At 40.1% G+C, this 27,310-nt stretch overlaps 1 protein-coding gene and 1 long non-coding RNA gene across 4 annotated transcripts in view; one reads left to right on the top strand and one right to left on the bottom strand.

The window, feature by feature from the left end:
- sorcs2 (sortilin-related VPS10 domain containing receptor 2) overlaps positions 1–27,310 on the bottom strand; it is a 1,110,317-nt gene that overhangs the window by 606,730 nt on the left and 476,277 nt on the right. The window lies entirely within an intron of this gene.
- LOC125884123 (uncharacterized) lies at positions 16,040–21,779 on the top strand. The gene is made up of 2 exons (XR_007448646.1): positions 16,040–16,553; positions 19,875–21,779. It is a non-coding gene; the product is annotated as an uncharacterized LOC125884123 (long non-coding RNA).

Below are 27,310 nucleotides of genomic sequence, written 5' to 3'. Positions count from 1 at the left end.
AGTTAACAGTAGGATTTTAAATTCAATTCTGGATTTTACAGGGAGCCAGTGCAGAGAAGCTAAAACAGGAGAAATATGATCTCGTTTCTTAGTTCCTGTTAGTACACGTGCTGCTGCATTCTGAATTAGCTGGAGAGTTTTTAAGGACTTACTAGAGCTACCTGATAACAGAGAGTTACAGTAATCCAGCCTAGAGGTAACAAAAGCGTGGACCAATTTTTCTGCATCTTTTCGGGTCAGAATAGGCCTAATTTTCGCAATATTACGCAGATGAAAAAATGCAGTCCGTGAGGTTTGTTTTAAGTGAGAATTAAAAGACAAATCTTGATCAAATATTACTCCGAGGTTTCTTACGGTAGTGCTAGAGGCCAGAGCAATGCCATCAAGAGAAACTATGTCATCAGATAAAGAGTTTCTGAGTTGTTTGGGGCCAAGAACAATAAATTCAGTTTTGTCTGAATTTAACATCAGGAAATTGGTGCTCATCCAAGTTTTTATGTCCTTAAGGCAATTATGGAGTTTAGTTAATTGATTAGTTTCTTCTGGCTTCATCGATAAATACAACTGAGTATCATCCGCATAACAATGGAAATTTATAGAGTGATTTCTAATGATGTTACCTAAAGGAAGCATATATAGAGTAAATAGGATTGGTCCGAGCACAGAACCTTGCGGAACTCCAAAACAAACTTTGGTACGTAATGACGATTCATTATGAACGTGAACAAACTGAAAACGATCAGATAAATAAGATTTAAACCAGCTTAGTGCAGAACCTTTTAGGCCAATTAAGTGATCCAGTCCTTTGTCCAAAGCAATCAGAAGGTCATTTGTAATTTTAACTAGTGCTGTCTCAGTGCTATGATGCACTCTAAATCCTGACTGAAATTCCTCAAATAAATTATTATCATGGAGAAAATCACACAGCTGGTCTGCGAATACTTTCTCAAGGATCTTTGACATAAAGGGAAGATTAGATATTGGTCTATAACATACACATACCATGCCTGTTACAGGCAAAAACATATATTGTGAGATCACACTGACCTTAACCTTTCACTAAAAAAATTTAATCAGTTTATTTGTCAGTCCAAGAAGAAGTTTGTGTCAGATTTAAAGGAATTCCCACAAAGTGTTCTTGTGATATCTCATTCATGAGAGTGAGACTGATGCAAGGTCACACTGACCTTGGACTTTGATCACCAAAATTTAATCAGTTCATCATTAAGTCCAAGGGAACGTGTGTGCCAAATTTGAAGAAATTCCCTCCAGGCGTCCTCCAGACATTCCAGCTCAAGTTCACTGTAACAAGGTAACAGTGAACTTGAGATATGAGCTTTGACCACCAAAAACTAATCAGTTCGGACAGATGGACAACCCAAAAACACAATGCCTCTGGCCATGGCTGTCAACTGCGTGGAGGCATAAAAAGCCAGTACAAACATGAATGAAGATCTTCAGGGCAGGAAGCAAAGGTAAATCCAAGCAGTATGAGGCTACAAATTGGCTCAACAGTAGTCTAATTTATTTGAGGTAATTGTACTTATTCATCAAACTTAATGTATCAATGTGTAACAATGATCGCGCCTTCAAGGAATACAGGTAAAACTGAAAGACATTTACCGTTCGTAATATCTACAGTAATTACTTCCTATTTGATTTTTATTATTCTGCAAACTTATTTATAAAACAATTCATTAGGGCATTTTTGTTTTGGCAGTGTATCAAATGACAGTGTCAAGCACTGACTGGAAGTAAAACTGCACCACAGAAAAATAAAGCGGGACTATGATAAAGACGAGGGAGACTGGGCAGTAGAATATTAACAAATGAGAACCCTCTGGAGACTTCATTGGTCAGGCTAATTGAAAGGTCAAGTAGCCTACATTTTCTGTAATGTGAGCTCATTAATAGCAAAGTGAGTTTAACTCCAGGTCGTAGAATCCTCCCCACCATCCTCCACAGGGGCTCTGCAGGGACACACAGGGCAAGCTGAGCATCACGGGGGCAAAAAGATGACAAGCTATTCTGCCCAGGACTGTTCTTCTGTGCACACATAAATCACCATCAATAAATTGACCCCCTGCTACTTTTGTCCAAACAAGGGAAGCCTCAGAGCAAAAAGCGTGAAAGAGACTCACATCAATTAACATGAAAGCCTGCATGGAGGATGAACTGAGGGACAGAACTGTATTACTCACATCAAAGGGCAGAAGATTCATGACCTGTAATGTGTGCGTGATTCAAAGCACCTCTGCTAGAAAGCATATTTTATGTGTGTATGTTACATCACAGCATAATCAAATTATGAATGATTTGCGTGCTTTATAGTGGGCTGCATATTTTCTCCTCATTTATGGTTAAATATATCATATATAGGCAGTAAATAAACTGGTTTACAGTGCAGTAAGGTCGTTGTGCTATATTCATTAAATATAAGTGAAATGAGATTGGTAGCTAGAAAGACTAGAGGATAATCAGACTGAACTGTCATTTAATATCACTTGACAACTTCAGACTGTGCAACAAAACCAAGTGTGTTACTTGGCACACTGGGAACACGAGGGCGGGCGGGAGGGCGGGCTCCATGGAGAGGGAGACCCGAGCCTCAGGGGTGTGTGCGGGGCCGGTGGGGCAGGTGGGCTCTGCGGGGAGGGAGACCCAAGCCTATGTGCGGGGCTGGGAGGGCGTGTTTGAGACGGCAGAGGGCGGCGGGAGAGGGGAGAAGGAGAAATCTAACAAAATAAGATGGAATAGGAAAAACCTGTCTCCCTCTTTTATTTTCAGTGTTTAATCAAGGCGGCGGCGGGAGGCGGGAGGTCCGAGGCTTCCAGCGAGGGAAGAGGGAGAAATATAATAACATAAGATAAAATAGGAAAAACCTGCCTCCCTCTTTTATTTTATTTTCAGCGTTTCAGGCGAAAAAGTTCCGCCATTGTTATTTCTTCTTTGTGTCTCACCACCGTCTTTGGTGACAGCAACACTGCCCCCACGGTTTCCGGTGGCACTGCGTTTGGCCCGTATCCGTAAGCTTAATGGAAACGCGCAGAAATATGGACGAAATGAACGCGGAGCACGGACAGAAGGCTCCGACCGTATCCGGATCCGTATTTAACGTTGAGCATAAATGGGCCTTATCAAGTGTCCTCAGGTGATTGTCATTAACCCTCAGCAGACTGAGGGGGTGTCAGGGTACTGTGATAATTTTTACACTCTCTAATGTTGTTGTACAATTGTACACAATACAAATGTATTTGTATTGTCAGAATCACGTGCAGTTAGGGAGAATATATTTCTGGATCACATTTAAGAGTACGTGGAGTAATGAAGTAAACACAACAGCTGAAAAAGTTCTAAATTATCAGTGTTGGGGGTCGTTACTCAAAAAAGTAATGCATTACACATTACACATTACTTAGGAAAAAAGTAATCCCTTACTTTACTTAATTACTCCCTGGAAAAAGTAATTAGTTACAATACTCGTTGCATTACTAGTTACTCTGTAAAATTGCCTGAAATGCATTGTCATGTAATTTGCCGGTTAACAATGTAGCATTAAACCTTACATATGTGTAACAATCCTAAGGTAGGTATAGTTAACTAGATGGATATACCCAGAGTCGGCTTCAGGAGGGGGCACCATGGGGCAGTGCCCCTCCCACTTCATTCACTGTGCCCCCTCACTTGTATAAAAGCATATGTTTTCTCCCATCAGTGTAATTGTAGCGATGACTGAAATCCATTATGCTATTAGGCTGTCGCATGAGGTGTCAGGCTCAGGTGTTTCTGTTATGGCACTGTAAGTATTTGCAGGGTTTCCACCAGAGAAGTTGTTATGCCAGGCGGGGGGTGGTTACCGTGTGTAAAAGTGTTATGATTATATTACTTGCCCACTTCCCCACAGTCAAAGTAAAATACTAAGCGTGTTATCAATACAAGGACAATGGATGTTACAGTTATAAACTGAAAGTGTGTGCTCCGTTGCAGCACAGAGTAGCGGAGTGAGATGTCTGTCCTTGCTCCTGCTATCTGCTATAAACACATGAAGCTGCTCCCATGTCTCCCTGGGCCTCGGTGCTCGCTTGCAGCAGAAACTCTCCTATCCTCTGGCTCATCCCCGCATCTGTGTTCACTGCTGACCGGCTGGACACGGAGCACAACCCGTTGGCAACAGCCTGAAGCCCGTCGTCACTAACTCTTAAGTAAGGGGAAGATCTTATGATGAATTTATGTCACGCAAGTAACGAATTAAAGCTCCAGTAGGCAACATTGTTTTGGTATAATTGAGTAAAAGTTTTATAATATCCTCTAAGCATAATGTAAATCAAGTGGTCTGACACAAACAATAGGTTTCTGCACCTCACCATGGCTCTGTGTTCAGCCTCTAAAGAATCAGTATCGTGCCGATGTACATCAACCAATCAAAGGAGGTGTGTTCCCATGCTGCCGGCAGAAGGGGAGAGCAAGCGGCAATGGCGAACAGTGCACCAGGTAAAATAGCTATTCCAGCACTTATCAACACGGCTAAACAACCCAAAAAAAGGAAGACAGAATCCCAGGAGCCCCGGAGGGAGGGGAAGGGTGAGGTGGGGCCGGGCCCGGCCGGAGGGCGCGAGGTTCGGCTGTGGGAGCGGAGCCGAGGGCTTTCTGTGGAGAGGGAGAGCTGAGCCGAGGGGGTATATGTGCGGGGCCGCGAGGGAGGGATGGGGAGGGCTGCTGCGTGGAGAGGGAGAGCTGAGGCTTCCAGAGAAGGAGAAATGGAACCAAGCAGGATAAAATACTCGCGTGCTCGTCTGGCAGGAGGGGCTAAGGGCAGAGACGAACGAAACCTAACTCAGATGAGACTCAAAAATGAACCGTTTTCAGGCTTTCTACCTACTGCAGCTTCAAGTGTTTGATTAGTAACTGTAATGTGATTACTGCATTTAGGGACAGTAGTGCCTTACACTACTCGTTACTGAAAAAAGCCATTCATATCATTAACAGTACAGGTTCACACACAGAATCACTCTGTCATTTCAAAGTGATGCATATGTTCTGTGTGTGTCACCACACTGCGCTACAATAATATGAACAGATCTGATCTGATGAGCTGCACTGCTCTGAAACAACTGACTGCACCAATTTCACATGATACCTCCGGGTAATCCTCTGAAATAAGTTCATCTCAAAACAAATGAGTGATGCTTTGACCTGCAGGATATGTCAGTGTCTTTACTGTGGCCGTTCTCACCATGGTTCCCTCGAAAAATACACCCATTGAAACTGACAGAATGAAAACACCTATCATATTGTTATCATGTGAACAGTGGGATGAGGGGACACTTAGTGCTCCATTTCTGCTATGAATGATTCATTTAAAAACTTTCATGTATTATCTAAATCACGTTACTTTAAAAATCTCATTATGTGACAGTGAACGCATTGGAAAGTGTACATTATGAGGTTTCTGTCAATATTATTTTTTTCACACTTGTATGATAAAAACTTGTGGAGACATTAATCCAAATAAATGACATACTAATCTAAATCCTGCCGAGCTCCACTGGTGCAGGTTTCATTGAAGAGGCCCAGCCCTCACTTCCAGAAAATGTACTGTGCAAAGCATTGTGGGGATTGAGTGAGGATCCACACCTGCATCCTTGGAATTTCTCTGAAAGAAGGACTCAGTCCTTCGTGAAACTCGAAAGGATCCTTGACATTGGAACAGTCCTTTGACGGGGGTCCCTTTTAACAGACACCAGCTGGTTCAGATTAACATAAAAAACAATACAAATTTAGATCACTCATAAATTCAACCTCAGTAATACATCGAATAGTCTAACTATAATAAAAAGAATAGAATAAAAGAAAATCTTGAAGCACAAAATACAATACAATATCAAAAAATAGACCAAAATATATTTACAAAGTTTCTTATATATTTTACATATATATGTGTTAAGAAAAAAACACATATGTTGTGGCTACATACTGCACACCAGACAGGACTTTGAAAGAGGATCAAGAATTTAATAGAGCAACGCGTTTCGCTTACAGCTTCATCAGGCTCATACTGAGCACAGGAAAACAGTGGTTTAAATAGGAAACAGCACTCTAAGAATTTACATATATAATTGAACAACAAAAATATATACAATATATACACTGTATCAATGGCAACAATACCATTATACCATATAAGATATGGAAAAGTCTCACAAAGTCAAATACATTCAAATAGTAATACAAAGTCAGGTCAACATCACTTCTGCAAGAGAGATAATTACAGCACATCGTATCAGAAGTAAGGTAATCTTAATTTTAAGAACAGATAATTTCTGAATATTGAGAATGACATCATCGCAGCCACAAGATAATATCAGACTTACAAGAACAGAAATATCACAACCATAACAATAATCATAGTCACAAGCATTTTTCTATTTATATATATATATATATATATATATATAATTTATATACTGAAACGGGCCGGAGCCATCAACGAGGTATCTACTGTATATGATATCTATGTTTGGGGGTGCTGACTCTCATCCCAATTGCTTCACACTTGGCTGCAAACCGCCCCAGTGCATGCTGATGGTCACAGTGTGATGAAGCCAACAGAACCCATCATTTGTGAAAAGCAGAGATGCAATTCTGAGGTCCTCCTGATGTCCCCAAACTGGACACCTTGCTCCCCCTGCCTGTGCCTCGAGATCCTGTCCACGAAAATCACAAACAGGATCTGTGACAAGGGACAACCCTGGCAGAGGCCAACACCCGAAAACATGTTTGACTTTACGCCAAGTATGCAGACACAGCTATCACTTTGGTCATACAGGGACGGGATGGCTCATAGCAGTGAGCCCAGTATCCCATACTCCCGCACCTGACCTCCACGCAACACTGAAAAGGCGTGTCAGCCAAGACAGCCCAACAGTGACCAGAGCCTCCAGTCAGCTGAATGGAAAGAACAAGGTCTGAGCCATCAACACATATGCCCTGCCAGTCATCAGATACCCTGCTGGTATAATAAGCTGGCCAAAGGAGGAGATGGAGGCCACTGATATCAAGACAAGGAAGCCTCTCACAATGCATGGAGGGTTTCATCCCAAGCCCAGCACCCTGAGACTGTATGCTAAGTGGAACAAGGGAGGCCGAGGACTGGTGAGCGTCAGAGCCACTGTCCAGGATGAAACAACCAAGATCCAGGAATACATCAGGAAGATGGCCCCCAAAGATAAGCTGCTAAGTGAATACCTCAGGTAGCAGAAACCCAAGAATGCAGGAGAGGAGGATGAACCATCATGGTAGGACAAGCCCCTGCATGGCATGTACCACCGACAGACTGATGATGTGGCCGGCATCAAGAAATCCTACTCGTGGCTGAAAAAGGCTGGACTAATCATGGCAGGCCAGGAACAGGCACTTAGTATAAGGTCAGTAGAAGCAGGAGTCCAGACAGGACCCCAGTTACAGGCTGTGCAAAGATGCTCCTGAGACAGTTCAGCACATTATTGCAGGGTTTAAGAAGCAGGCAGGAAAAGCATACATAGAACGCCATAACCAAGTGGCTAGCATAGTGTACAGGAACATCTGCTCTGAGTATGGGTTGGAAGTCCCAAGGTCACAATGGCAGACACGTCCTAAGGTGGTTGAGATTGACCGAGCTAAGATCCTGTGGGACTTCCAAATCCAGAGAAACTGGTGATGGGTAACCAACCAGACATTGTGCTGATGGACAAAGAACAAAGGAGGCAGTGGTGATAGATGTAACAATTTCGAGCAACAGCAACATCAGAGAAGAGGAACACAAGAAGCTGGAATAATACCAAGGGCTTAAGGAGGAGCTAGAAAAGATGTTGTCGGAGCACTCAGGGCTGTGACCCCCAAACTGGGAGAATGGCTCCAGCAGATTCCAGGTACAACATCTGAGGTCTCTGTCCAGAAGAGCGCAGTCCTAGGAACAGCTAAGATACTGTGCAGAACCCTTAAACTCCCAGGCCACACACACCCACCCCCATGAGAAGGGGGTGAGAGGGGGATTTTACAAATGTATAGTGTGTGTGTGTGTATATATGTATATGTGTATATATATATATATATATATATATATGTGTGTGTGTGTGTGTGTGTGTGTGTGTGTGTATGTGTATTGGCCAATATATCTGTATTGAAAATGTTTTACTCCCTAATATTGATATCAGCATCGACCCCAAAAATATGAGGGGCCGTACAAGCCATAATTCATTCTGGGCCTCTCACACACATACATTCTCCTTACACATACATATATTTTCTCTCTCACACACATACATTCTCCTTTCACATACATATATTTTCACTCTTCTTTCACATACATTTATTTTCACTCTTCTTTCATACATATATTTTCTCTCTCACACACATACATTCTCCTTTCACATACATATATTTTCGCTCTTCTTTCACATACATATATTTTCTCTCTCACACACATACATTCTCCTTTCACATACATATATTTTCACTCTTCTTTCACATACATTTATTTTCACTCTTCTTTCACATACATATATTTTCTCTCTCACACACATACATTCTCCTTTCACATACATATATTTTCACTCTTCTTTTACATACATATATTTTCATTCTCACATATATATACACTTTACTTTTCAACACATACACATAGGCTGTGATCGGAAAGTCTTTTTTTTGCTTCGGAAGGTTCCTAGCTGAGTGAAATGACCCGGAAGTAGTTTAGTGGCCGCCATGATAAGAGCTGTTCCAATTCTCTAAACACTAAGGAAAGGAGGTTCAGTGCTTCCTTTCAGATCTCCTTTAGCATAGGATACATCGGACCTTCCTAAACGATAGGAAAGGAGATAATTCCATCCCACAAGTCATTGCGGCGGCAATATTTACGCACCATTCACGAACTCAAATGATTAGGAAAGAAAAAGATCAACATGACCAAGAAAGGAAGGAGATCACCATCTAAGTTACCGCTGTTTATGAAGCATTATACATCTTATGCCATAACTTGTTCATATATATTTTTTCAACTTTCAACATTATGTTAAACTTAGATGCGAACTATAAACATTTCGCTACTATTGGTGTACCCTCCGTCCACAGCTTTGTTTAACTTGTTTTATAACAGGATAAACAAATATACAAATATACAATGCATCATTTTAATTTTCCGATTTTCGTGTGAATGAGAAAAAACAGAAATCCACATGCTTTTCCCATTTCCGTCTTCAAATGGCTAATTGATATAGAAATTAAACCAAAACCAGAAACCTACTTGTTTTTCACCTTTATCGTTATATCTATATTATCTGCCCCTACTGCATCTCAAAACATTGGCATTGGCTATGCTTATGGCATAGATAGATAGATAGATAGATAGATAGATAGATAGATAGATAGATAGATAGATAGATAGATAGTATTATCTAGACCTGCTCTATGTGTAAAGTGCCCTGAGATGACTTTTGTTGTGATTTGGCAATATAAAAATAAAATTGAATCTAAACAAATAGATAATCAATGAAGTAATGTTGCTGTGCATAAATGCGCATATACTTGGTGTATCTCGAGATTTAAATAATCAATGAAGTTACTGCTTCCCACTTTATATTCCCCTGTACAGTGTTTCCCTGCAGAGCTACAGTGGAAGGATCATAACAAAAAATACAAAAGACTGTAACGTTAAAAGATATCTGCCTGAGGTTATTAAATACCTGCAGCGAGCACGCCACCCCACCCCCCACCCCGCAGCAGAAACAATAAGCGCGTTTCCCCATAAAGAGAGACGCTGTGTGCATTTACGCACAAGGCACAGCAGCATCCCTTTTATCATTAATATTATTACTATTTATTATTTATCTGTCTATCTATGCAGTAGGGGCACATATAGGGGCGTCGTTTCAGCAAAAGCTAAGGTATGGCAATATGACATGACGTCACAGAGCTAATGATGATGGAGTTTCAAAAATATGAACTTATATAAAACTTCACTTTGGTCTTTGACCTGTCAGAAGTACATACTATGCTACTGAAAACTGTTTCAGAGGACATGAAGCTGTTTCTCACATTCATAATACCTCACCTAATGTAATGCATGACTTGGTGAGAGCAATGAAAACATCGGACCTATTTCGGCGCATATTTCAGCACCACGGACAGTGAGCGGACGTTTAATTATCATTAGTCATATGTTTAACTTCACAGAAAATAAAGAAAATAAATTAATTATTCATTTCTAGAAGATAACCAAGGGGTCTGGTGTATGAAACACAGTAAAACAAGGGCCAATTTGGTACAAGACTGTATAGGCTAATTTATTGTTTTATTATTATCTCCAGAGACATGCTGACATGAAGAAAAAAAACCCACATACAATCAGACAGGCTTCAAGACATCATTTAGACAGGCTGTCTACAGCAGCAGAGCAAAATGCTTTTACAACACACAGATACCATATTTTTCCAAATAGTAGCCCGGGCGTTTATTTCACAAAATCGATTTTGACCCCAGGCGTTTAAAAGAACCAGGGGCTATTTGCTCAAGGCTTTTTTTTTTTTTTTTTTTTTTTTGCACCGACCTGCACCAGGCTGTTATTTGGTTACAGTTCCTGTCCAGTATGTTTTAGTGCAAAAATACTGTATAATGTAGGGGTGAGTTCGTGTACAAAAATCTCTAAACATTTAGAGTGGGTCATTTTTTTCGTGTACACGTGTTTCACCGCTGGGTGGTGCTATTGCATTATACCAGTAAAGCCCCAGTTATCCGAATACCAACCGAATGGGCCATTTAACCAGGTACAGGCCGCCACACCAAAATAGCTCCATTCCGATGGTCCGCCATCCCGAATTCTGGTCCCTGAGTCCTGACAGTAAGCTATGGCGAGCCTGTAGAAGCTGTATTCCCCATGCATGTCAGCGATTTTCACCGGGGACGCACGTGAGTAATTCAGGCTTATATTACCTGTTTTTCAGCGAACTCTTCTGGTAATTTTGTTAAAAGGCATGACATATAGGTCCACAGTAACTTATTATTATTATTATTATTATTGTTATTATTATTATTATTATTATTGGGTCTTATAAGCGTGGGCTACAATGAGTACCGGGCCATCAAATCACAGCATCCGCGGTGAGAGGACACGGAACTGTGTGCGCTTTTACGCACGCGGGTGTAGGTGATCACGGATATTTGATGTGGGAAAGATGTAGCCAGATGTATTACCTGTTTTAGATACGTGGCTGTCTGTCTGTCTGTCCGTCCGTGCGTCCTTCCGTAGCACGAGTCATGTGCACCACTTCACCACTGACCCATGCGTAAAAGCACCAACAGTCCCTCAAGGATGGACAGTCATGAGGCAATGAATGAGGAAATAATCGCCCGGGCGTTTAATCGGACTGGCGTTTAATATGCAAAATGGGGTCAAACTCCTGGTGGCTATTAGGTGCCCGGCGGCTATTTGCCACCGGGCGACTATTTGCCACCGGGCGACTATTTGGAAATATACGGTAACTCGCATAACTCGTAACTCGCGGAGGAGCGAAGTGGCGAACAATTTGATTCAATAACACTCTATTCACTAACACTCGTATTCACTGATGAGCATGTTATTGACCTATTTAAGTGCAATACAATGAAAACAACCAGCCAGTGCGCCTCGAGTAACGACTACAGAACCTCTCTCTCTTTTTTTTCTCCCGATTCCAAGGTATGGCAGCTGCCATACCTCGCCATACCTCGCCATACCTAAATGACGCTTATGGGCACATAATATTGATTTAACAATAAAGGCCAAACACAAGTTAATTACTGGTTGTGGTCTAATTTCTACTCCAATTGCCCATTTGAAGAAGAAAATGGAAAAAGCACGTGGATTTCCATTATTTTTTTTATTCACACGGAAAAAAGAAATAATGCATTTAATATTTGTTTATCCTGTTATAAAACAAACAAGCTGAACACAGCTGTGGATGGAGGGGACACGCACCGTAACATATGCTCAGTTTGCATCAGTCATTTATTCATTTGAGCGTTGTTGTATTGCCACCCTTTAGTAATATCATTAATTCATTTTACTACTTGGGATTCAGATGGGTGAGTGTGAGCAAACATTCTCAATGTGACAATTTCGTTTCAGCTTGTGGCTGGTAGCCTATATTCCTTTTTTTAATTCAATTCCAACCTTAGTAATTAAACAATATCTTTCACCGTGTTGTCCATGTTTATATATCCTACATGAAACAACACGATGAGAACGTGTGCATTTTGTAGTCCATCTTCAGAACACTGAAGTTTCACCACAGCAGACCCACGTCAATAACATCCTTCTCAGCCAATCACAGTGCGATAAATTCTTCTTCTTCGTTTGGTTTTATGGCGCGTTGCAACCATTGCTCATTAGGTGTATACCGCCACCTACTGTACCGGAGTATGTAGACGATAATCCACTACCTTCCGTTTCCACTATACTTCTTCAGTTTTCACTATACTCTCACTCACACATGCATACATTCTTCTCTTACATACATATATTCTCTTTCAACATACATACATTTTCACTCACACATTCATGTATTACTTATAGTATTAAATGTATACATGATTGCATGTGCATGAAAGCAAAGTGTATGAATGTGTGCATAAAATATGTGAATATGAGAGAAAAATGTATCAATGTGTGTGTTCAGATATATAAATATGAGAGTGAAAATATATGTATGTGTAAGGAGAATGTATGTGTGTGAGAGGGTGAGAATGAATTATGTCTTGTATGGCCCCTCATACAAAAATCCAAAATCTGTCAGGTGCTAGTTTTTAGCCAATAACTGTATACACGGCCCACTCATGAAAATCAACTTTTAGTTTAAGTGTACATACATACACAAATATTTTCATTGCTCTACCTGTCAGACAGCCCAGGAGTTCAGAGCACTCTGGCAAAAACGCCAGGCGCTTAGAGCGCAGAAATGCCAGGTGGGTAGCAGCGCAAAAACAGTGAGTCATTCTCACCAAAAACAATTACAAAAAACTGCGTTCAGCTGCTAAATCACTTTCTGTGTGATCGGAGCCTGCACTTGAATTGATATTGATTTTTTTAGTTGGGACTTTTTTAGGGGGGTAAAATACATTTTGCTGTGACCCCATCTACAACAGTAAAATGTGTAGCTTCCATGCCAGTAGATTTGGTTTATTAAAGAGATGAGCACAGCAGCGCATTACATAAAATAAGCACAGCAGAACCATCAAATAGGTTGGACCATCGTATTTAACTACATATCTTTAAATGTTATGGCTGACAAGTGAAATAGATAAGTTTGCAGATTTTACATATTTTACATATCTCGGCCTATACATCATGGTGATTTGGTCAATAGACAGTTTCAATGGAATTGCATTGCCAGGCAACAAATTGGGTCCATACACCGCAAACACAGACCTGTGTTTATGATGTCAAGTTTAAAACAGTCTATAAAATATATATATATATATATATATATATATATATATGTGTGTGTGTGTGTGTGTGTGTGTGTGTGTCTGTGTCTGTGTCTGTGTCTGTGTGTGTGTGTGTATGTATGTATGTATGTATGTATGTATATACAGTACAGGCCAAAAGTTTGGACACACCTTCTCATTCAATGCGTTTTCTTTATTTTCATGACTATTTACATTGTAGATTCTCACTGAAGGCATCAAAACTATGAATGAACACATGTGGAGTTATGTACTTAACAAAAAAAGGTGAAATAACTGAAAACATGTTTTATATTCTAGTTTCTTCAAAATAGCCACCGTTTGCTCTGATTACTGCTTTGCACACTCTTGGCATTCTCTCCATGAGCTTCACAGGTGTGCCTTATCAGGGTTAATTAGTGGAATTTCTTGCTTTATCAATGGGGTTGGGACCATCAGTTGTGTTGTGCAGAAGTCAGGTTAATACACAGCCAACAGCCCTATTGGACAACTGTTAAAATTCATATTATGGCAAGAACCAATCAGCTAACTACAGAAAAACGAGTGGCCATCATTACTTTAAGAAATGAAGGTCAGTCAGTCCGGAAAATTGCAAAAACTTTAAATGTGTCCCCAAGTGGAGTCGCAAAAACCATCAAGCGCTACAACGAAACTGGCACACATGAGGACCGACCCAGGAAAGGAAGACCAAAAGTTAACAGCAGCTCAGATCAGAGACCAGATGAATGTCACACAGAGCTCTAGCAGCAGACCCATCTCTAGAACAACTGTTAAGAGGAGACTGCGCCAATCAGGCCTTCATGGTCAAATAGCTGCTAGGAAACCACTGCTAAGGAGAGGCAACAAGCAGAAGAGATTTGTTTGGGCCAAGAAACACAAGGAATGGACATTAGACCAGTGGAAATCTGTGCTTTGGTCTGATGAGTCCAAATTTGAGATCTTTGGTTCCAACAGCCGTGTCTTTGTGAGACGCAGAAAAGGTGAACGGATGGATTCCACATGCCTGGTTCCCACTGTGAAGCATGGAGGAGGAGGTGTGATGGTGTGGGGGTGTTTTGCTGGTGACACTGTTGGGGATTTATTCAAAATTGAAGGCACACTGAACCAGCATGGCTACCACAGCATCCTGCAGCGACATGCCATCCCATCCGGTTTGCGTTTAGTTGGACGATCATTTATTTTTCAACAGGACAATGACCCCAAACACACCTCCAGGCTGTGTAAGGGCTATTTGACCAAGAAGGAGAGTGATGGACTGCTGCAGCAGATGACCTGGCCTCCACAGTCACCGGACCTGAACCCAATCGAGATGGTTTGGGGTGAGCTGGACCGCAGAGTGAAGGCAAAGTGCAAAGTGAAGGCAAAGTGCTAAACACCTCTGGGAAGTCCTTCAAGACTGTTGGAAAACCATTTCAGGTGACTACCTCTTGAAGCTCATGGAGAGAATGCCAAGAGTGTGCAAAGCAGTAATCAGAGCAAAGGGTGGCTATTTTGAAGAAACTAGAATATAAAACATGTTTTCAGTTATTTCACCTTTTTTTGTTAAGTACATAACTCCACATGTGTTCATTCATAGTTTTGATGCCTTCAGTGAGAATCTACAATGTAAATAGTCATGAAAATAAAGAAAACGCATTGAATGAGAAGGTGTGTCCAAACTTTTGGCCTGTACTGTATATATATATATATACATACATACATACGATAGATGTACGAATAAGCTGTGTTTGATGTGTGTTCTCACCAGAACAACTAACAACAATCACTATTTTCTTCAGTGCTCATGAAATGACCATGACAAATTGGTCAAAATCCTCTCTTCTCATTATATTTCTATGGTTACAATACCTTAAAACAAGATGATTCTTTATATTAAGTACTGAATGATGATCTACAGCAGCCATTTTTATAAAGGCAGTAACTGCTGCTCTCTCAAGCACAGCTAATTGATCAGATCAACACTGGTGCCGATGTTTTTATATAAGTACACATTTGATCTGTGTTCACTGCTGTCTTAATTGAAAAAGAGCACTGGGGATCTATTGTAGTTGTCTGTGTGTTGTTAAACTGCGATTACAAGCTGCACTGCTGGGTTTTCCGACTTTACTACCTTTAGTGATCAGACAACAGAAGCAGTAATTAAGTGACTGCAAACATGAACACTGTCTGTTGTTTGCAAAGGCTTACCGATAATGAAATGAGCCCTAGAGAAGCTATCAGTGCTTCCAGCTAGAAAAACACACATAGCACCGTTTGGTGATGCTGATAACATGCTGTTTGATTTGATTCTGCTTGAATAAGTACTGAGAAGAGTCCCAAAGTTATTCTAAGAATGTAGAATGTTGTGTCATGTGCATAAATTAATTAATAAATTAAATCCTCACATGTGCAAGTAAGATTCATATACTTCCATCACAAGGAAATAAACTAATTTACAAAAAATGTGTAGCACACCAGTGGGTCCCTCTGCCTGAGAGAACTTGTTTTACAGCAAAGAAAACAAATTCCTGGAAGGATATCAAAGGAAAACTTAACACTGAAGAGCTGCTTTCTGGTGGGAGTTGCTACAGCACTGCAGAGGGCATCGGGCTGCATCCCAGCAGCAGAGTCCTGCACTGGGTAGGGTACGGGTACCCGCAAAAACAGCTGATTTGCGGGTGATTTTTAAAAAAACATTTTTTCGGGTGGAAAAAATAACATGCGGGTCGGATCGCGGGTTTTAGATAAACACATCAGTCATTAGTTCGGTAAACTACAGATAACTATCTTGGTCATTATTTACTCTCTGAGGATTGCCTCCGCTATTTCGCAACGGTCATTGGTTCAGCTGTTTACACGCGTTTCACCATCTAATAACACAAATTGTGATTGGACGACAGAATTAACATGACTGCCACTGTCTAACAAGCGCCGCTTCCAAAACAGTAAATAATTATTTAGGTATTTGAGAAATAAGTGGATAAAACTATCACTTTATAATGTTTCTGAAGTGTTTCCCTGATGGATTACTTCTCTCCTCGATGGATTCTAAAAACACGTGACGGCTCGTAACTGCTCAACGTCGCTCTGGACAGAAAGTAAGTCTATTATTACCTATGTAAAGTTCCTTTACATAGATTAAAAGTTTAACGTAACAAATGAGTGCTTTTACACTCGTATGGGAGAAGAACACAGAGGGTTGATGATGGAGCTAAACTCAGGTTTTTATTGTGAGAGCTGCTTCATTCAGGTCGTTGTTTACTTACTGGCATCTTAACTGTGGCGATATGCTGTTCAGTATTCAGCCAATATGACCCAAAATGATTACTTTAAATCCGGGTTACGGGTCGGGCTGCGGGCCATGTTTCAACGGGTCGGACCGGGTTGCGGTACTAATTGGCCTGATGCGCGGGTTTGCGGTTCGGGTGTGGGTTTGTATGTCGCCGGATCGGGTCGGGGCGGATCTTGAAAACTGGACCCGTGCAGGACTCTGCCCAGCAGGGACTGAAGTCTGAAGTCTGGAGGAAGACAGCAGCCCGTTTATCATGCATTAAGGTCTCATGGTAGCAGTATTAGACTTCCTTGTTTTGTATATATACTTCCTGTTCTCCACCATTTGTAAAGTTACATGCACCTTCGCTGAACCTGTAACAGCATAAGTGTTACCTAGTTCCACTAGTAACCACAAGACACTGAAGAGACTAAACCAGGAAGCATCTAGAGAGAGCATACCTCTGTTAGTGTGGTTCAGTCATCTAAATGTGTTCATTAAATAACATAAAAAAGTTTGGGGAAAAAAAGGAAAAAAAAGAGAAATATCTGAGAGGCAAACCGTAAAAACAAGTCTTACTGCTGCTCGAGCAAGTGACACTTTTCTACTCAATAAAGCAATAAAGTCAATAAAGCAGTCTATTTTACAACGCATTCATTTTTAGGAGAACTATTTTTGGTTCTTTTGATTACAAATTGGACACTTATGGACTAAAGGAACATAAAAAACTTTAGAAGTGCTTCAGAGGTAGAAAGTCACCACTTGTTTATTCTCTCTTGTTTACCATGCCAGTATGTCTGATTTTTTTTTACGAAAGTGAATAATTTAATTGTGGAGAGTCTTTCAAACTTTCAAACTTTTATATTTGTATGAGTTATATAAGCAGCTGACATTAGCTTAAGCATGTAGCCAACAACACGGTGGTTTTGCGTCCAAAGAATTTCCATAAAAATGACCTGCTTTGCAGTGTCAATGACAACAAGACCTGTTGTTTCACTGAGACCTGCATCTGTCAATAAGTGTAGCAAATGTGTAAATGTGGGGCTCAGCTTTTAACTGAAGTTTTACAGTACCCAAAATTTCGAACGGTTTGTTGGCATCCCAGCATGCCGAACTGCTAACTCTGTTAAATACACCACACTCAACTTCATCAGACCCCCACCCCAAAGGATTGAATGCAGGTATTGTTTGATAGAAGTACTGTACTATAAAGCACTCTACTGAAAGCAACACATTCTTTACTGTGAAGCAGTCTAAACAAAGCAACACCCTTATTACTATAAAGCAGTCAATTTAACAAGCAAGGCACTATTTACTAAAATAAAAAAGTAACGCAGAGAAACAACCTCTTCACTAAAAAACGATAAAGCAGTCTATTAAAAGCAACCCACTCTTTACTATGGAGCAGCCAAATAAAAGCAAAGCACTCTTTATAGAGGTGTAACAATACACGTATTTGTTTTAAACCGTTTGGTACAAGGCTTTCAGTTTGATATGTGTTACTAAATGATACAGTGGACTATCCTATTACATTTGGAAAATCAAATCTACAGCTTAAACTGTATTTAATGTAATGTTCTCAGTGCCACTGCGCTCAACAAGGCAGCCCACAGGATGGAACAGGCATCATGCTGTCTGCCCCTCCTACCCCCAAACCAGCAAGCTTAGGCCCACACAAAAAGTCTTGGACACCGGATCTAACCCCACAATTCAGGACTGCACAATTCCCAGTCTTTTCAAGTTTTCAACATGTATTTTCTAACATAAAGCATATAGAATGCTCCACCAGCAGGCTGCTGAACAGCTTCCTGCCACAAGCTGTCCGGCTACTGAATTGCCCTGTGTTCAACTGAACTGTCAAAACTGTGGCTATTTTGCACTTTATATTTATTCTGTCTGTCTTATTTATTCATGTGTTAGTTTTTATTCAGTCTTTTTTTAATTATATTTTATCCAGTCAGTGTGTTGAAGTGTGTTGCCAATGAAGGGATCCTGCAGAAACGCCCTTTCGTTTTGTTTTTACAAGCAAAATGACAATAAAGATTTGATTGATTGATTGATTGATTAATTGACTGATTATAGAGCAGTTTATTTGAACCAACACATTCTTTACTATAGACTGAATCACAATGCTTGTTTACAATTTTGCTACCTCAATTGGTTTTTGTTTAGTCACTTAAATAAAGGCCCACCTAAAAAAAGCAATTAGTTTAAGAGGATGCTGTTGCTGTTAAAAAAAATTTTTCATTGCCTTTTCTGATGGGAGAGCTACAGGTGTTATCTCTCAAACACCAGACTCCCTTGATGAAACCAACAATTTTAGAACTTGGGAGCTGCTGGTCTACTGCTGCCTTGCTGAAGTAAGCGTGTAAGGTAAAGCAGTGAACTGATGTTGATTTTTTTTTTAGGTGGGTCTTTTTAGGTTTCTGAGACACGTTTTGATGGGGGCTCCATGCACAGCAGTTCAGTGCTTAGCTTTTGCGCCAAAAGATTTGGTTTATCAAAGATACTAGCAAAGTGACTAAGTGGACAGATGACATCACATGCTCTTTTGCATAATCACAAACTCACTACATATGTACATATATATTATTACTTTCATTAATGTTGTTGTAAGCTACTGTCATTACCATCTGTCCTGCATCTCCCTCTGTCTCTGTCTCTCTGTCTCTGTCTCTCTCTCTCTCTCTGTCTCATTGTGTCATACGGATTACTGTTAATTTATTATGTTGATCTATTCTGTACGACATCTATTGCACGTCTGTCCGTCCTGGAAGAGGGATCCCTCCTCAGTTGCTCTTCCTGAGGTTTCTACCATTTTTTTCCCCCGTTAAAGGTTTTTTTTGGGGGAGTTTTTCCTTATCTGCTGTGAGGGTCCAAAGGACAGAGGGATGTCATATGCTGTAAAGCCCTGTGAGGCAAATTGTGATTTGTGATATTGGGCTTTATAAATAAAATTGATTGATTGATTGATTGACTACATATTGTGTATTAAAAAGAAAAAAGAAAATCTACAAACGGAGGGAGGAAGAAGATTAGACAAACTATTTATATATTTTTTATATATATTTATTATTTTATATATTTATATATTATTTAAAAGGTCAGATGTACATGGCCCCTGAAGAGACTTTTTTTTTTTTTGCAGCAAGCGGCGCCCCCCTGCCTGCCCCACATCTACTGACTTGCCCACTCGTAGTGCAAGAGGAGAGAGAGAGAGACCCTGCACTGTTGGCAGAACAGCCATGGACTACAATAACATGAGCATAAGCAGCATGCAAGGGAATAAATGACAATTCATTTGAATATGCCCCTTTAAATCAACACGGACCATATCACACAGGTTACTTTGCTCTCAATGGGAGAAGTACTCTTCAGGAGTACTCATTTCTAGCAGTTTTCTGTGACCAAAAGTGAGATACAATCTGTTGGAATGTAATGCGATTGCGTGCAACATTTTAGAGTTATTCGTTATTCGTTATTTTAGAGCTAAGGACTCCTGGGGACTCGACCCGGCCTTTTTAAAAAAACACAAGGACATTTTAGCTTTACCAAGCGCATATATCTCCAACCGCTCATTAGACAGGTGTGTGTTCCCCTCTGCCCTGAAGTCAGCCATTATAACCCCAGTTTTTAAATCGGGTGACTGGCAGGAGGTGACAAACTACAGGCCCATCAGTATACTTCCTGCCATTTGTAAAGTACTTGAAAAGGAGGTTGCGGAACAGTTGAAGCTTCACATTGACAGTGAAAAATGATTACATCCCATGCAATTCGGATTCTGTACAAACCATTCCACTGAAACAGCTTGTTGTTATTTTCTTGAGGTAATTAGAGAGAAGCTTGACAAAGGGGGTGTAGTAGGAGCTATCTTCCTGGATCTACGTAAGGCATTCGACACAGTGAGTCACTCAGTCCTCCTATCTAAACTAACTAAATTTAAACTTTCAGCTAACATACTTAAATGGCTGAAGTCCTACTTGGATGATCGCACTCAATGTGTCAAGATCAAAAATGAAATATCATCTTTTCAAAATTGTAGTATGGGTGTTACCCAAGGATCGATTCTTGGTCCCCTTTTGTTCTGTATATACATCAATGACCTTCCAACGATCTGTGACAAAGTTGAAACAGTAATGTACGCCAACGACACAGTCATATTTGCCCATGGGAAAAACCATGATGAAGTTGCTGCTACACTATCAAATGCTATGGAGAGAATATCAGCCAGTCATGCCTTACACTGAACACAGACAAAACAGTGACTATGTACTTTCATAAACAGAATAAGAAACATGGAAATACTTGTAAAAGGACAAACGATAAAAAATGTTGAGGAATTTAAATACCTGGGGGTTACTCTTGACTCAGATCTGAGCTTTAAAAAACACATAAAAAATGGCTCATGTTTTGAAATTCAACATCATGAGCTTCTGTCATATCAGGAACTCTTTAACAACTGATGCTGCAAAAATGTACGTCAATGCTATGATACTTCCCTACATGAGATACTGCATGCCATGTTGGACCCAAGCTAACCAGACCACTCTAAATCTAATCAGATCTCTCTACGGGGAAGCACTGAAGGTTCTGGACAGAAAACCTGTCCTACTCCCCTGCTCTGAACAGAGAACAAGAGCTTTAAGATCTATGACGAGAGGAGACTGTAAAATCCCACAAAAAATCATCCTTTGGTCAATCTGCTTTCTCCATCAAAGCCATCAGAGAATGGAATAGACTCCCTAGTGATCTGAAAATCAAGAAGAATTATCACAGTTTCTGCCTTGCCACAAAGAAATGGCTCCTGAGTAAGCAATGTTGCCAACACTAGGTGCTGCTGTCAGATTTCCTGTCTGATTTTCTGTTATTAATTCTCGTTTTGCGTTTCTCTCCTCTGCTGCTTATCTGAGCTCTGTTACAGATATTTCTGACATATTACCATTGTTGGTATTTAATCATCCATGCAATCCCGAATTACCATTGTATGTTCCTTATTGTTGTCCTCTAAGCTGTAATCAACTCAACTTCTGAAACTTTTTTTTTTTTTTTTTTTGCTGCTACAAGCACTTTGTCGACTACCAACAAGAAAACCAGCACTTTATCTATGCGCATTCCTGCCTTGCACTTTACATCAGGAGCTGCTACTTGGACTGCCTTTTAGTGCTTTGTAAGTTGTTTCTCCCTGCACTGTAACAACTTGGTTATTTTAAATGTGGAAACTGTATGTCTGTATTGTCTCTGTGCTGTCCACTGTTCATCTGTATTTTAGGTTTCTTCTTTGTATTTTAGATTGTGGTTTGTGTATATTGTAAATTATATGGTGGGACTACAGATGGAAATTAGCAGTTATAGCTAAATCTGGTGCAATCATCTCCTCATTTCTTGTAAATAATTAATGCTATTGCACACTGTCCCTTGATAAACTAAATAAACTAAATTGTTGGGACACTTACAAAGTTGGGAACAGTGCTGGGCTGGGTAGCTAGTTGAGCTTCTTTGGGTTAAAAGGATATGCAGAATGACCATGTCTTCACATATTTAAATGCCCTCTGACGCCTAGTCAAAGTAAGAAGCAACAGGCGGAGGCTATCAGGATGAAGAGGAAATATTATAATTATCTTTGTTAGTAAGAATATCTTGATCTGGCTTTGAACACAACATAGTGACAGTTCTATAATAGGCCTACTTCAAAATATGAGTGACACTGAAGAACAGTGAAAGATAGCAATGTAAGACTAGCCAAAGGGCTGTACACCTGAAAAAAAAGCAGCGCCCAGGACAGCGCAACTGTCATTGCTAATTTCAGACTGACACACTGTCATTTCCACGTCTACTGCCCACATTGTCTATGTAGTAAATGTTTCTGTACTCTTCAGAGCACCTCAGGCATGTCAGGCACATTGTTGTTGTATTTTTATTTTGAGGCAACAGAAATCCATTGCACTATCAGGGCTGGGAGACTGGGAGTACTGAAATAAAAGTAACTAAGTTATGTCTTCATTGGTACAAAATATCAGACACTGTATTCTGTTACAGTTAAAATTGGTGGTATTCTGAATACAGACTGTCCTAAAAAAATGGATTACTTGGAGGGATTACTTTATTTGTTTTATTTTATTTACACTAATACTGTGTCCTAACTGAATGCAACATCAGCAAGTGTCAATTTGGTTGCATTGTTTTTTTTATTACTTTTAACCAACTGGCCGTGAGCAACACTGCGCTGGTGTTTTGAGCTGAACTTTTGCTGAACACCCTGTTTCTATTTATTCCTGTCACTCACTTTGAAAGCGCCGAAATGGACTTGGAACATTTGAGCAGAATGTTCTTATGAGTTGTTCTCTATATGAAACCTCCTCATTTCACTTCAAAAACCAAAATAAGGTGGCAGCAGGCTAGAGGGAGATTGCCAGGGAGCTGAAAGTTTCTGGTAAATGACTATCGCTTATAACAACACACTTGCTGTTGGCTATATGGTATGTCATTTCCAGTAAAAGTCACATAAATATATATATTTTCTCTGTTTAAAAATTACAAACATAGAAAGATAGAAAGTACTCATCCATCTTTTAAGTGGTTTTGTCACTAGTTAAGATCACAGCTGATAGGTAGCTTCTGTGGTTTGTTTACATGACCTAACAGGAGTTCATATTTAACAGATTCAGTGTGGACAGAAAGCAACGCTTGCTAGCTGTTAAGACATGATGTAAAACTCAGGCACACTTTTCCAAAAAACAGATAATAAAAAAGTGTGTTCAGTGAGTGCACCTGCGACACAACGAAGGCAGAGGATAGGCACAGGACACTGTCATTTGTTTTTGGCATGGAAATACAAGACCCAGACAAATGAGTTACTTAGTTTACATAATCTAATGGAATATGTTATAAATTACATTTAAGGGCATGTATTTAGTGATCTGTAGTGGAATATGTTTTAAAAGTAACGCTCCCAACACTATGCACTATTGACCAACAAACACCTAGTCTAAAGTTAGAATGGTGTTATATTTTCCTGCTATCTAAAGGGTGCATTTTTCACATCATTAATGAGGAAAACTAGTCCATACCCATTGAGTACAGCATACCATACTATGACTTAGTCATATCAAAAATTAGAAAAAAACAACAACATTCGGCCACAGGGGGAGCCACAGGGATCGGTTGCATTTTAGCCATTTTTAAGCATTTTTCTGTTGTTATAGCGCCACCCAGTTGCCAATTAGAGTTTAATTTCTCCAGTCACTTTGAGGCATCCTGTTCTACATATCTACCAAGTTTAGTAAAAATCAATATGGCGGTTAGGCCTAGATAAGAAATTAGCTCTCTAGCGCCCCCATTTTTTTGATCAGGTCAATAATGGAGGGGTCCCCTCAGATTATGTGTGGTCATATGCCTACAAAGTTGCGTAGTGATTGGTGAATCCCTTGAGATGTTATACACATTTATGTGATGAGCCACGCCCTCCGCAATATTCATTGCCTTAAAGAATCTCAGTTTTAGTAAGTTATCCAACTTTTGCCAAGAGGGAACTTTAGATATTGGTCCCTAGATTATGTTCAGCGAGTTTCATGTAGATCGGTCAAACGTCGTAGGAAGAGATCGATTTTAAGTGTTTTTCAAAAAGTTCAAACTGGCGGAAAATCTTTATTACTGTAAGTTATGGGTTCTTGAGGCAAATTTGTTCCCCATGAGGAGCGGCATCTCTGTGCAATTTTTCATGTCTCTATGACACACGGGGCATGAGATATGCCCATCCAAAGTTTGCAATTTCAATCAGTTGCTATAACGTCCCCCTTTGGCCAATTGATGTAATATTGCTTCATTTCCATCCTCCCATGACCCTCTACCACTGTGCCAAATTTTACATGGATTGACCAAGTCAGTGAGGAGAAAAATGTGGAACAGACACACAGACAGACATACCCACAGACAAAGTTTTCGTCATTATATAGTAAGATATGAATGCCACTCTGTAAAACATGAACATAGCAGAGAGCACAGCAGAGCTGCTGTCCCACTTGCCATTACAGGGATTCTTTGCTGACATTTGTGTCTTGATGGTGTGGGAAATGTCGTAAGATGAATGGTCTTAATTCGCACACACATTCCCCACACTCCCGGTGACACAGACCCACAAGTTTATGTTTGTTTCCACAAAGTCTTTTTTTTTTATCGCAGCTTAAATATCCCACGATTAGGGTCGCAACAGTATGAGATTTTCACAGTATGATAACCCTCTCAGAAAATATTGTGGTTTCATGGTATCACTTTATTAAAGAATTATTATTATTATTATCATCAGTCAGAATGACCCTTTAAATAATTAAAATGAAAGGTGAAACAAACATTTTATTACTATAATTGAAACTTGAAACCATTTTTAATGGAAGTGCATGTAAAAATTTTCCCTTTTGAAAATAACTAAAATAAAGGCTACCCACGCTATTTGCTGCAATGACATTACTGCGCTTACTACATTACTCACGGCAGAAAATGGCGAGCTTCTCCAATTTGCTCAGTGTGCCATGTAAACAGCAGTGCAGGTGCACACTTTTAAAGGGGATGTGAGATGAAACTCTGATTGGCTGAATTCATGTTATGGCCAAAGTACTCATATGATTAACTAAGGAAGAAAATACAGCTCCTTTTTACCTGGCGGCCTACTGTGAGCCTAGATCATGCACTGTTTAGAGTTTGGACATGGACATATACTTGCACCATGGGCTATAGATCATTTACATAGGGCCCTATGTTATTCAAAAGGCACTAATGCAAAATCAACACAGAACATTAAACCAAATCTAATCTAATCTTGACTAAACAAAGTAAACCTGCCACTAGTAGGACATTGTTGGAATCTATTTAGCTTTTAGTACATTTAAAATCAAGAATGCAAGGCAATTAAGAGGAATATAAAATGTCTGAGGGCAGATTGCTCTGAATGAGGTGGAGAAGATCAGGGGGCTGTCTTGCTTTGCTCTGTTGTTAGTTCTGCCAGTCATCCTCAAAGCACACATTCATCTCCATTCAATATGCTGTCACTGTTCTATTCTTGTTCACACAGCACATCTCTGAGCTCATTACCCTGTCAGCATCCACACGCACGCACTCTCACACACAGAACCAAAAGCCCTGGTGCACCAACACATTAAAAATGACTGAATACTTCAATACTGAATCAAATGAGGGTCAGCAAACAGGGTTTGAATTAAATCACACTTTTCACCAATTGCCTGGTGATTGGTTCACACTACCTGGCTTAGCATAGGAGGAGATCATGATTAGCAAAGCCACGGATTGTGATTATTCAGCCATTCACAAAAAAAGCAGGGCTGGTTGAAATATAGCGGGGATGTGCATGACGATAATTAAACAGGATTCCACTAGCTTTACCCATAAAAAATTGAAAGAGAAATCGGTGTCAGAGCCAATGAAAACCAAACAAAATCTGGCACTGGAACTGAATCATGTCTGAATCTATGAACCCTTCTCTACAACAGGGCTGATCAAGAGGGGCCACACAGCCAAATCGGTCCTGTGATGACCTTTGATTGGACACATCAAATGACAGTTGATAAAAAGACACATATACACTATCGCCACATAATTTTATTATGGTCAGTAAACATTTCATTTTTGTGAGTACATGGTCTCCATTGGTAACAAATTGGTAAGAAGATACAAATGGTTGCTGATGTCACGTTCCATACTTATTTTAACCCAAAACATGACCTTTTTCTTAACCTAACCAAGTAGTTTTGTTTGACAGTTTGACTGCAGTTTACAGGTAGTGATTGACATGATTGACAACTGCATTAGACTCCTCTGCTCTGATTGGTTGCTTTTGTTCACCATTTGAAGCACTACAAGGGGTCAGAGGAAGCTGATATTTTTCGCAGACTATCTCTCTCATTTATTTCTGTGTGGATGTGGTTTCAGCTTGTTCTCATTCCAAAGTTGTCAAATACCACTGTTTTGTCAGTGATTTCAGCGCCAGACACCAAACACCAAAAGATATGATATGCTGCAAGGCGGTGTCAGTTTGTAACGTGGCTGGACAAAACCTCTCGTGGTGTTATGATACGTCACCAGTCTGCCTGATGGCACCTGTTGCGACAGTTTGATAAACGGACAGGCAGCAGCAGTTCATAACAAGGCTGGACGACACCTGTCATGGTGGTATGATGTGCCGCAGAATGGCATCAGTTTAAAACAGTGTTAGTGTGAAACCCAACGCCTAACCCCCAGCCCTGACCCACATGCTTTTGTTGCCTAAACAAGGGATGCATGATATGAAGTTTTTACCGATATCTGATATGCCAATAACTAATTTGCCTGATAACCAATATTGATATTGATGTATCCACTTTTTATTCCACCTAATTTTAGCGATCATCAAGTCTCTTCTGTGGTGGAATTAACAACATACACTGAACAAAAATATAAACGCACCACTTTTGTTTTTGCTCCCATTTTTCATGAGCTGAACTCAAAGATCTAAAACATTTTCTATCCACACTAAAGACCATTTCCTCACAAATATTGTTCACAAATCTGTCTAAATCTGTGTTAGTGAGCACTTCT

Source organism: Epinephelus fuscoguttatus, linkage group LG23, assembly GCF_011397635.1.
Source record: "Epinephelus fuscoguttatus linkage group LG23, E.fuscoguttatus.final_Chr_v1".
Classification (NCBI taxonomy): Eukaryota; Metazoa; Chordata; class Actinopteri; order Perciformes; family Serranidae; genus Epinephelus; species Epinephelus fuscoguttatus.
The sequence above is the reverse complement of the archived record's forward strand: the minus strand, read 5'-3'. Positions and strand labels throughout refer to the sequence as shown.